This window comes from Lytechinus pictus, chromosome 10 (genome assembly GCF_037042905.1).
Source record: "Lytechinus pictus isolate F3 Inbred chromosome 10, Lp3.0, whole genome shotgun sequence".
NCBI classification, from domain to species: domain Eukaryota; kingdom Metazoa; phylum Echinodermata; class Echinoidea; order Temnopleuroida; family Toxopneustidae; genus Lytechinus; species Lytechinus pictus.
Window position 1 is genome coordinate 21,853,162 of NC_087254.1, and position 12,973 is coordinate 21,866,134.

The 12,973-nt window shown below is 34.4% G+C and overlaps 1 protein-coding gene across 5 annotated transcripts in view; it reads left to right on the forward strand.

The window, feature by feature from the left end:
• Positions 1 to 9,602: 9,602 nt before the first annotated feature.
• LOC129269983 (uncharacterized) overlaps positions 9,603 to 12,973 on the forward strand; it is a 30,204-nt gene continuing 26,833 nt past the window's right edge. For 3 of the 5 annotated variants that reach the window (XR_010294857.1, XR_010294858.1, XM_064105549.1), the window contains exons 1-2: positions 9,603 to 9,686; positions 11,800 to 11,923. The gene's annotated coding sequence lies outside the window, so the exon portion shown is untranslated. Of the gene's footprint in view, positions 9,687 to 11,303; positions 11,924 to 12,973 lie in introns of those variants that run through there. The other 2 variants (XM_064105551.1, XM_064105550.1) reach the window with 2 other exon arrangements.

Here is a 12,973-nt window from a genome sequence, read left to right on the forward strand (position 1 = left end):
ACACAGGTATAGTCTTTGTTGTCTTGATATGGGTATGTGGTTATGAATGAAAACAGCCTCTGTGGCCATTTGTGAATAGAACACATAAACAACAAACAAATAACAATATGTCTGTTCATTATAAAGCATAATGAATACGTACATACTATGCTTTTTTTTACCTCAAAGAAACAGGCATAGTATCCATAGATGGATATTGGCTGGCGGCTCATTAACATACAGATACAAAAAACATAAACAGTATCACTATGATCCATGGAGTAACAATACTGCTCTGTAAGTTTGTGAAGAAATCGGAACCATAACGGCATTGCATCGTTTCAAATTAGGGCATTATTTACTTCTATTTGATCTCAGTCTTATAATAGTAATAATAATTAAATAATAATAATAATAATAATAATAATAATAATAATAATAATAATAATAATAATAATAATAATAATAATAATAATACAAATAAAAATAATACAAATAATAATGCTAATACTAATAGGTTCCTTTTATCTCGCATTTCAAGACAGGGTAAATTCACACTGCGCTTTACATGAAACAAACTTCTTTAAACATTTCAAACTTATGTCTTCATGCATCAATCAACATACTTTAAATGAATACAAAACAAAGTGCATCTTAAATAAAACAAAAATAAATAAATAGTTAACAATACAGAAAAGATGTAGCTGCTGCAAGCTTAACAACAAACTAATGTATACCAGTCAGTCCTGATATCAGTATTAGTGTAACAATAGTCATATAGTGGGAGCATGAAGTTGAACAATTCATGATTATACATAATTATATATGTTTGTTTGAATAATACTTGTTATAAAGATAGTAGTATGGTACTCTCTGTCACGAATAATTATGTATACTGTTGTATCACATTCATTTTCTATTCTGTTTTAGATTGCGCTGATGCATTTTGCACACAATGTATAATGCCTATAACACGAGTGGGCCAGACCACACATGTATTTCAATAAAAACCGACTTGAGAAAATAACGTGTATATAAATATATAAATAAATAAATAAATAAATGCATATAATGTATATATATATGTATAAATATCATATACCTGTAATATAATCTGATATAAACTAATAAATAAATAAATAAATATAATACATATCATATATGAGAAGGTATTGCTAGTACTCGGTTCGTGCCTGAAAAGTAGTCTCGATGAAAAGAAAAAAGTTGTTGCTTCATTCCCATACCAAAAACAGCTTGATTAACAGTTGCTAATCAGATAATAGAGACATGCGGTAAGTTGGTAAACTTACTTAAGGAGCATTCATGGCTCAACAAACAAACATATCGGTCTCTTAGTCAGTTTTACTTTTGTAGTCTTGCAAATTTGTGTCTTAGAAACCAAATATCTTGCGCCTCTTTTCGTTCCTGCCCAGTAAATACTTGTAAGATTTCCTTTTTTTACCGTCTGAATTGGCTTTCACCGTGTGAATGCGGCTAATAACAATAAACACAATTACAATAATGATGAGGATTATTATTATCATCATCATAATTATTATTATTATTAATATTTTAATTGTTATCATTATTATTATTACTATTATTATCATCATTATGACTTATTAAGTAACCAAATATCATTCCCCAAAACCTGGGGGGGATGATTGTACATGCCATCCCCCCCACCTTGTGAGGTGGGGGGATGCATCCCCCTCATCCCCCCCGTTGTCTACGCCCCTGGTTTATCCTCTTCGCAGATGATACTAATATTTTTTATGCTCACACAGAACTAGAAACTGTAATATCTTCTTTAAATGTTGAATTATGTAAAGTATCTACTTGGTTCAAATGCAACAAATTGTCCTTAAATATAAACAAAACACATTTTATGCACTTTAAGCATTACAATACACATGCTGTTAACAATACAATAACGATAAATATTGATAACGTATCTCTTCAGCAAAAACAACATTCAAAGTTTCTAGGGGTAACTATTGATGAAAATTCATCCTGGAATAATCATTTAAGCCAAGTCACAACTTCCGTGTCCAAAGGTGTTGGAATAATTTCCAAATTAAAATACATATTACCTGAAAAAACTCTCTTTTTACTTTATAATGTTTTGGTGCTTCCTCACATATCATATTGTAATATAGTTTGGGGTAATTGTGGTAAAACGAAACTTAATCCGATTTTCTTATTACAAAAAAGAGCAGTCCGTATTTGCACAGGATCACAATATCTTGCTAGATCTAATCCTTTATTTTTTAAATTAAAAACATTAAAAATTTCAGATATAAATACATTTCATGCTGCTATATTCATGTTCAAATACAAAAAGGGATTACTTCCCCCTTCCTTTCAAAATATGTTCACCCTGAACAACACCATCCATTCTTATCCAACACGAAACTCCACAAACTTTCATTTAACAAATCCAAAACTAATAATAACACACAAATCAATTAGACATTACGGTGCGGATTTGTGGAATGATTTATCACATGACATTAAGCTATGCACATCACTTTATTCATTCAAAGCTGTTCTGAAAAAAAATACGCTGTCAAGCTATAATTTCTAAAATCTTTCTGTGTACCCAAACAACTGATAATCCCACCCCCCCCCCTTGCACATGCACACTCGCACTTGCACTTTCACTTTTATCAACGTTATTAATCTTCTCTCAATCAAATTTCTCTTCCCTATCCACTTTTGATATATTCCTATTATTTTGTGCAATAAAAGATAGTCTCTTTTATTGCACTATACAGTCTGGTTTTCTATCCCCTTTCCTTTCGAGGCCTCCATCACTTTCAAGCTCCAAGCTTAAGATGGAGGTCTCCCACATTTCTATATATATATGTTCAATAATTAAAGAAAATGTATATATAGATATAATTTCACAGTACAGTTGATATTTTATAATGATTTATGTGCATTATTCATTATGTTTAAAAAAATATTTGCCTATTATGTAATATTGGAAAAAATATTATACTTGTATATTCTTTGTTTTTGTTTTGAAATGTGGGAATAAAATAAATCAAATCAAATCAAATCAAATCATACAGGAGAATGAAACCCTGAAGGAAAATCTATTTTAAAGAAAAGAGAGGACAGTGAAAAATATTTTTTAACATTTAAGGTTCCAACAAAATTGGTTTAAAAATGAAAAAGTCATGAAAGTTTGAAAAGTCTCTGATTACTTTCTATGGCAATCCTCAAAGTTGCAACGTTGCTTCAAAAGGACAGATTCAGAATAACTCTCCATATGTTTTTAATGCAACATTTAATATTTCCCACATTACTTTACCTCTCAAGGAAGCTTGTCTCCAAAGCTAAAGATATATCAAGATGTAAATATTTCGACATAATATATATTTAGTTCACAGAAAGACTAGCAACATCTTATAGAGATAATGTAGAAAATATGACATCATGTGTACAAAACAAATTTGTACAACTTTAAGTAGCTTAAAAAACAGCTGTCAGTAAACATATCTGAAAGATTTGATGAAACACTCCCCAATTTCCTGTTCCAATAAGATTTACAACTTATTGACCTACCTCCATGTGGTGGAGACATTTTCATTATCTGTAGGAATATGAATTTTATTGTGACAATCAGGTATTCCATGGTGCTCTTGTAATCCACTGTGAATCCCCTTCTATTGCATCTACAGTATAAAGGGAAGCTGGTTCTCATACAGTAACGGGTGCTTCAAGCTAGAATATGATATTGAGTCATGCAACGACCTCTCTGCCTGAAAATGATAATTATGATACATTAAAAATGATAGTAATTATGAAGATGCAGATAATAAAAATAATAGCAATAGTGTCCTAGGGCATGACGATGGAGGGGGGGGGAGGGCACTCAGCTTTATATTGCAGTACATGAGTATTTACCCTATATTTTTTATTACTGTGTTCCATGTCCCTTAAATTGTTGGTGGACAGAGCAGCAAGCAAGAGGCCACCAGGCCTCACATGGCGCAGCTGAGAATACAAATGGGTGATTCAATTTAATGTACACAATTTTATTCTATGTCTGACAATTGTAAGCACTGTGATACTTTTGTGTATAGCACATATATCAATAACCATTATCATTATTCAAATATTTCTGCTTGGTTTCTTTGTAAATTCCAATAAAAACACTATGTATATCTCCATTGAAAGAATAGGAAAGTCACAAATAATCAAGTCATTATTGTAGGGCTGGGGGAGATATTTCAAAACCTATCACCTCTTTTTTGCTTACGAACTCCAGAAACTTATTTTTTGCCTACATGTATGTATTGACCTTTGGAAGATGCACACAAATTTTGCTATAACTAGCCCCAAAATACCATTTATACTAGGTTATTATTGTTTGAGCTTTGGTACATTAAAAGGGAACATTAAAAACTTTAATGCACTCATCAGACAAATATTGCTTTACTTTTATGCATTCAATAGAGTAAAATTGCATGAATAGTCTGTCAATTCATGTGATTTTATTCCGATGAGTGCACGTCAGGGCTTAAGTGTGTCTTTTTTCAATGACTTTCTTTCTGATATCCATGATAAAAATGACTTGATAGGACCTGGTTATAGACATTTGTATGCTTCAAGCTAGCAAAGAAACATAACAATGAACGATCGATGGAACCCAAGGCCAGCTCTTTGGAATAACAAATTTACATATTACATCATATTTTTCAAGAAACTGGTAAGCTGATTATATTCGTAAGATATTAACTTTCACTTACGCGCTTTTTTTCTCTCTGTCAAAACAAAGGGGGGATTAAGGAGTAATCGCACACTTTTCTCCATAGTCAGACTGTAGTTAGCATCGTGCAAAGCACCGGCACTAGCTGCAAGTCCTATGGCCACTCATTCAATAAACAAGGTTATGATATAACCTTGTTCTCTCTTACTTCTCCTGTGTGGCAAAATAAGGTTGGCAATATTTGGCTTATTTTTCTTGTTCTTGGGGACAAATGCTTGATTTTTTACACTTTCAGTTTCCAATACAGCTATTCATCATATAACTTGGCTCTTAAGTAAATTAAATTTTTTTAATTATTTTTTCTAAATTGAAAATAGAGATTAAAAAATGACATTTTCTTGCAATATTACTTTCCACCAATAGAGGACATACAGACAAATACATATATGCCCAAAATTCAAGTTTATGAGCGCTCTGGAGAATAACAAATGATCCCTAAGTTACTAATGAAAAATAAATTGTAACAGTATGGAAATTTTTTTTTTGTGGTTACAAAAGTGATATTTTAATGAACTTTTAAAGTGGTTGCAGTGAACAAGTGTCTATGGCCAACATTCGTCTGTGTACAAGACCAAAGAGAAAATAAGAAAAAGGTTTTTAAAAAGCTCTGACAAAATTGCAGATGTTATCAATCAAGTTTGGAGGAGTATTTATTTATTTTCATTTTTTTGCTATTATGAATGAGCAAGAGGTCGTCCAAAAGAACCAAATAACCCCCTTTTCATTGGACTACCATAGTGTATCTTGGCATTGACGCAGGGACACTGACCTGGGGGGAGGTGTTTCACAAAGATTTAAGTATGACTTAGAGTCGCACTTAAATGTCTACTTGCGCGCGGAATAAAAGGCATGACAGTATTGGTCAAATCATGCAGAGGACAGTCAGTACTGCGTATTGATCTATAAGAATTAAGATTGCGCGTTCCATATCATATACGCATTGAAATTTAAGTGCAACCTAAGTCATGCTTAAATCTTTGTGAAACACCCCCCTGGATGCAGTGTTTCCACTTTTCAAAATGAAAATTCCTGGAATTTTACAAATGTTCTCCAATCTTCAATAAGATGTTGTAATTCTCTGACTTATACTAGTCTATAGATCTAAACTATATCCATGGGCGGAAATCCCAGGGGGGACAGGGGGGACGTGTCCCCCCTACTCAAAATAGTAGGGGGGACACAATATCAAATGTCCCCCCTACTATTTTTTGTCATTTACGATGGTAAGAAATACATCATTCTAAATCGAAATAAAACATGTATTTTGGGACGAGATGACCGTACTTTTGGGATGATAACCTTTTTTTTAATTGTCAAATTTTCCCGCCCCTTGTCCCCATAGGCGGATCAAAAAAGGGAAAGAAAGAAGGAAAAAGGAAAAAAGGAGGGAAAAGAGAGGAGGAAAAGGACGACGAGTGCATAAAATGAGATGAGGGGAAGACTTGGAAAATAAAAAGAATCTTTCGTGCCACTATATAAAATTTTCGCTCGCGCTTCGCGCTCGCATTGCCTGTTAGGTGATTTACATATCTTGTTCAATATGGAGCTCAAATATCAAGTTTGGAAGTCAATATACAAAACATATTTCACCTTGGAAATCAAACTTTCATTATTTTGTGTGATTTACAAATTGATTTTTAAAAAGTGCTCTGTAAAAATATCAGTTTTATGGTCTGAATAATTTTATCAACATTTGCTGCTTGCTCGCAAATTTTGATTTATCAGGTACCTATTATTTTCGTGTATTCCTTAAAGTTTTCAAAATGTCCCTTTTCAGGTCTTATTTTCAAGAGGTATCAGCTAGCGCTGCGCGCTGGCATTTTGATTGGCGAGTTATGTATGTTTCAATATTGATTATACAACAAACTACTTAAAATCCCATTTTCATGACAGTTTATACAAAATTTTAGCTCGCGATTTGCGCTCGCATTAATGGTTAAAAATATATTTAATAACTGATGCATCCTATTCATAATTACAAAAGTGAAATGTCCAGTTTTTATGCCATAATATCATCAGATTTCGCGCCCTCATTAGGCATTAATAAATATGATATTAATTTAATAATTAAATTGTCCCTTTTGTTTCATCTCGCGCTTAGCAAGAGGAATAGGAAGATAGTCATCATTTTCATGACATGTCGTAAGGATGTCCCGGTCCTATGTCAAAACTCAAAGTAATAATAATGAAAATTTTAGCTCTTTTTTTAAAGTGCAATTCATATCCATCTTACAATTTTCCTAGTGCTTGAAATATAAAGCTGTAATAGACTCTTTTTTCAGATCGGAATATCAAAGTTTCATGATTTTCATGATTAAAGATGTATTTAGAATGCCTAGATTCTTTAGGTTTATATTATGAAACACGCGCGTGCATGTTTATTCAAATACTCAACTTGTTCTCTATTTAAATCATTATCCAGTTTCAGATCACAATATCAAAATTTTTCTGCTCGCGCTTTGTGCTCTCATTATTAATGTAGGAAGACCCCCTATTACTCATCCTTTTCATGATTTACAAAACATTGATTTTGATTGATTTATTTTATCTAAACACGGTAAAAAGCCCTCGATCAGCCTAGATGGCTGTTTACAAAACATGAACAGAGTGGCCCATTTTTAGGTCTAAATCTCAATTTTTTTTCTGCTCGCGCTTCGCGCTCGCATCAATTGTTGAATTATATAGCTATCCTGTTCACGATTACAAAAATTGATTAAAATTTTCCATTCTTTCTTTAGAAATTTTCAAAATTTTTCAGTTCACGCTCCCATTTTTTTATTGTTGAAATATGTAACGCCTTCATGGCTAAGTGCAAGCAGTCCTTAACAGGTACCTTTTCAACAGGTACCAGTTCAAAACGTATATGAAAAATTTCTGCTTGCGCTTTGCGCTCGCATTATCAATACTCATCCTTTTCATGATTTACAAAACATGAATAGAGTGTCTCGTTCAGTAAATATTATAGGACTAAATCTCGAAATTTTCCGCTCGCGCTCGCATCAATTGTCTACTTATATACCTATTCTGCTTGAGTTACAAAAAGTGCTTAGAATTTCCATTCTTTAGGTGAAAATGTAAAAAAAAATCAGCTCGCGCTCGCATTATTTGATTGTTAAATGCTAACTGCACGCAGTCTTTAACAGGTATCTTTTCCATCAGTTCATTTCTGCTCGCGCTTTGCGTTCGTAGTAATTATTAAGTTGCATACACATTTTTTTTCAGGATAACAAACATTGCCCAGAATGTTCAAATTTTAGGAAAAAATACATAAAATTTCGCTTCGCGCTCGCATCATATAAATAATGATTATGATATTATATATTAATTTATAAGAATAAAGCTAAGAAGTGACTAATGAGGACTACCCCTTCAAAGAAACAAACACAAATCATCTTCGAGCTGCCGATCGGGGAAAATATGGCTGAAACAAATTTCTGCCCCCCCCTATTGGCGAAGGCTGGATCCGCCCGTGTCCCCCCTACCTTTTGGGAGAGATTTCCGCCCCTGACTATATCTACAACAAAAAAGATGAAATAAAGGGCCCAGTACGTGGTAGTGTCGTAATGAGCCAAAACTTTTCAGAGGGCGAAATATGACGAATCGGGCAAAATTTATTAAAAGTTGTGAGTGAGCAAAGGGAGCGAGGAAAATTTTTGATGTGTTACTTAGTCTTAGTTGAACTACAAACTTAAGTCAAAAGATCCAATTTTGTGATAAGATAGATTTTGACAGCAGGGGCCTAGACAAGTTAACGTTACGTCTAATTTTCAGAAAATATTCCCGGAAATAACTTAACTGTTACAGAATTCCAGAAAACTTCATGAAATTTCTCACTTCCTGGAATGCTCCTGATATAGCAAAAACTTCCCGGAATTCCCTGGATTCTGTGAACTTTAAGAGTGGAAGCACTGGGGAGATGGGACAGAAACTGAGTCTGACGCTTCGTCTTCGGCCTCAGCAAAGTCATGGCCCATATGGCCACTCATTCAATGAACAAGGTTATGATATAACCTTGTTCTCAGTTATATCTCCATGTGTGGCAAAATAAGGATGGCAATGTTTGGCTTATTTTCTCTTTTTCTTTGGGACAAATGCTTGATTTTTTTACACTGACAGTTTCCATTACACATATTCGTCATATATAACTTGGCCCTTGGCTTAAGTAAATTTGATTCTTTAAATTATTTTTTTCTTAATTAAAAATAGAGATAAAAAGAGATAGTGAATACAAAAATTATTCCCAAGTTACTAATGAAAAATAAATTGCAACTGTACAGAAATTAGTAATTTTGGTCACAAAAGTGATATTTTAATCATTTTTTAAAGTGTGTGCTCTGTATAGCATTGGCATGCCATAGATAGACTAGTCCAACCTGTAGATTCCCCACAGGCAGGGTGATTGCAGTGAACAAGTGCATATGGCCATTGCCATGGCCCATGCAATGCCAATGGCAATGCCAATGGCATGCACTTCCACATAGTGCCTGGGGTCACGTTCTCGTAGCAGTTCTTTAAAATTAGTGAACTAGAAATCCGGGAGAAATCACGAACCTAATCACAGGAAAACCACTAGCTTGGTCCATGTTTAATCAAAATTAATGCCATCTCCCCCCCCCCCCCTCCCTTTAAAATAAACGTCATTCATTGAAATAACTTACATACTAAACCTTCCCGGGTCTCTGCTTGTTTACTCCATTTCATTTGTCCAAAGTTTACAGATTGGTAACCTTTCTCAGCTCGATTGGGCCTGTACATAACGTATGATTTTATATGGAAAACGTTACCATCAGCAGTCAACCCGGATGAAAGTAAGGAGCCAATCTGCGCTCTGCATATATGCATATATGCATGCGTGGCTTGCTCGATCGCTCCTCGTTCTTTTTCGATGCAGGCAAGCACGTGGGCGACACGACTTTGAAGTCTGATGGTAACTATAAAAAAAAATAATTGTTCACATTTGATTAATCGTCTTCTTTTTATCCCAACTTGTTATCTAGTAAATCTTATAGTTTTTTATATTTGTTCAGTTATTGATTGGATACACGTAGGCATGAGTCAAACCACTCAAGTCGAGTGATTCATTGAGGCTTTTGAGCACTGGATTTTGGCTTACCTCGAAATTGTGTCGTTGCGTTTGCCGGTTCGTGTGGTGTGAAAAGCAGCTATGGTCCATCCCGCCGGTCGCTCTGGCTACCCCGGGCCTCATGGTCCTGCCTAGACAGCTGGCAGCCGTCTGTTTCGAGGAGTTTTATATTTCAAATTTATTTCTCCTCGAACACAGACGACTCACAATCGTGCAGCCGCCATTAGGGGGTTAACAATGCAAAATCTCCCCGCCAACGACGGGGCTCATTGAATTTTGTCTTTATTTCATAAAAATAACCTAGGCCTAACTAAACTAAAGAACTGGAGCAAAATAAAGATAATTATTCCGTTTTGGCCTGAAATGCACCAAAACGGGGAAAGAATAAACTGAAAATTTAGGGTGGACAAATTGAAATCCTAAAATTTTTATTTGAACGTCTTCACATTTTTATTTACAATGACATGAAAGAGAAAACAAAATCAAAGCAAACATACCAACTCCCAGTTCCAAAGGTTTCCAAAAAGTGAAGATATTAAGTGTCAAACTATGGCCTTTGTGAGACCAGAAAGGGACAGAGATAACCGATTCAGCCCCCTAACTTCCCCGAAGCTAGTTGTCACGTAAAATGGTCGATGAATAGCTAGTTTCGAACGACCTCCTTAAATTAATATTCAATTTTAAATTTGCCGCTGCAGCCCGGCTCGTAGTCTGTGGTAGCTTGTGCACGAGACGTTATTTACGAAAAATGCATTCTAAAAAGTAAAACTCTCCCCATAAATAGAAATTTACGATTTTCTTTAAAAATAAACGTTGATTCATATTTCATACCTATAAATGATGATCATTTGACATATTCGACTTCTAGATCATGTTTTTGGTGGAAGTTATTTCCATCTTTTCTTCTCCGTCAGAACTCCGAACGTAGTCACGGTCTTGCCATGCCCAGCGCACCCGGTACTGATGCACTGCGTATACGGTACTAGACCGGCCGCAGCTAGCTAGCTTCCCAGGCATAAATGCACAGTCATGACATGCCGTTGCCAATTTCAAGATATATTATAATTTACGTTTTTAAATGTTGTTTTATTTTTGTTTGTTTGTTTACGATCATGTCTAATTATGTAAATATTGTGTGTGATTTCCTGTAATTAAAAACATAGGCCTTATTAAAAAAAAAAAAAAAAAAATATATATATATATATTTAAACGTAATAATAGTACTCACCTAAACTAAAAACACCTCACATGTGCCTGTGATGCACCCCGGCCATTGTCTGTACCAATCTATTTCTATGATTATTTTTTCGAAATTACCGAAGAACACGAAAATATGTACGTCCATAAATATTTCTTTTAGGTATGGAATATTATTACAACGAGCAAATGTTGTTACCAGACTTAGAAAAAATTTAGAAGTGGTAAATATTGTCCCATAAATGCATTTTTTTTTTAATACGAGGTTTAGAGGAGCGTATCTGTGAAGATCCATGGTGAAAAAGGCAGGACAAGCTGAAACTTGTTTTCATGAAACTTGTTTTCATTGTCGATTAAAGTTAGAAAGTTAATTTATTAATGGGGGTGACTTGAACACATCGGTAAAAGTATCAGTAGAAACAAACATAATTTACCTCTATATCATAAACATTAATTTTACCTCTAAATCATAAACATCCATAACAATATAGCACTGTATCAAACATATCAATTATTTCAGTTTTATGCTTAGAATACTCTTTTATGTTTGAGTGGAATTTCCCCATTTACAAGTTCAAGTTACTCTGTGCCCTTTGGTTCATGTCATGAAACCCGTTCTTATTTTCATTTCATTCATCAAATCAAATACGATACGGTGCAGTGCAACACGTGCAACAATGCCTGCTGTGGCGTATTGCAAAGATATCAATGTCTTTATGACATTAAAGGCATATTCTTTTGTTTATCATATCAAATGCAGCAGTTTTTGTCTCCACGAAGACATATATTTATTATTTTACTCCAACGAGGAAGCTGCCCAGGTGGAGTGGTGGAGCTGGTGCAAGTTCATAACAGAGGATACGCCCAGATTTGCATACCTCTAGGTAACTATTTACACCCCCCCCCCCCAAAAAAAAAAAAAAAAAATAGGAAATAAAATTAAAAAAATGAGTCAAGCAGAGTAAAAGCAACAGTGGAAAATCTTTGATAAAGGCAAGTAGAAAAAGTAATAAAAACAGGTCTAAACAAATAACAATTATATCTATTTTTTTTTAGAGCTAAATTATAAAAATAACTTTTTAGTTTAAATAACAGTTTCATTGTATTATCAGCAATTTAATCCCAGATATTCCCCCCCCCTATCTCTCTCACGCTCTCTCATCCTCTCTGAATTTTATTTCTTCAAATAGAATGTTGAAGCCCATCGATCAAGCTTTGAATTTCTGCGTCAATCAGGGGAATTCCCTGGGTCTCTTGACAGGCTTGGGGTCGAACATGTGCCATTTGATCTCTCGCATGCGGTCTTTCCATTCAAGTTGTGGAAAATTCCATTCATAAATAATTTAGACTAATATCCAGTCTTTTATTTTTTTTCATTCGATTGATTTTCCTCACTTTACATGGCAGCGACTGTATTTCTCTTAATATTTTCAAAAAAAGGACTGTTTTTTAGACTAGACGTAAAAGTCAAGCGTCGCGCCACGCTACCGATTCATCAATATTCATGAGGAATCGTAACCACGTGATCGAAAAGATCGTCGGAAACGTGAATATTCAACAGCACTGGATGACGTCATTTTTAGTTTTTTGCTTGGGAATCCAAAACCCTGATAGGTATTGGCATGAAACCAACAGGAATAACACTAGAATACGATTTTCTAACGACCATATAATGTGCAGCTCAAAAAATGCACGGGATCATATTTTTTTTTAGTTTTTTCATCATTATTTCTGGATTGAGGGGGCGGGGCCTATGTACTTTTGACGTCAGAATCTCTATCAAAAGTTCTTTCGCTGAAGTTAGCCCACATTTTTCATAGACTTACCAGTTGCCAATCCCAAGCAATTTAATGATCAAAATGTGGAAAAACACGGTCACTTCCGCATTGGTCTCGCCGTGCGTTTAGAGAGAAAACTCGGGAGGAATTGGGTAC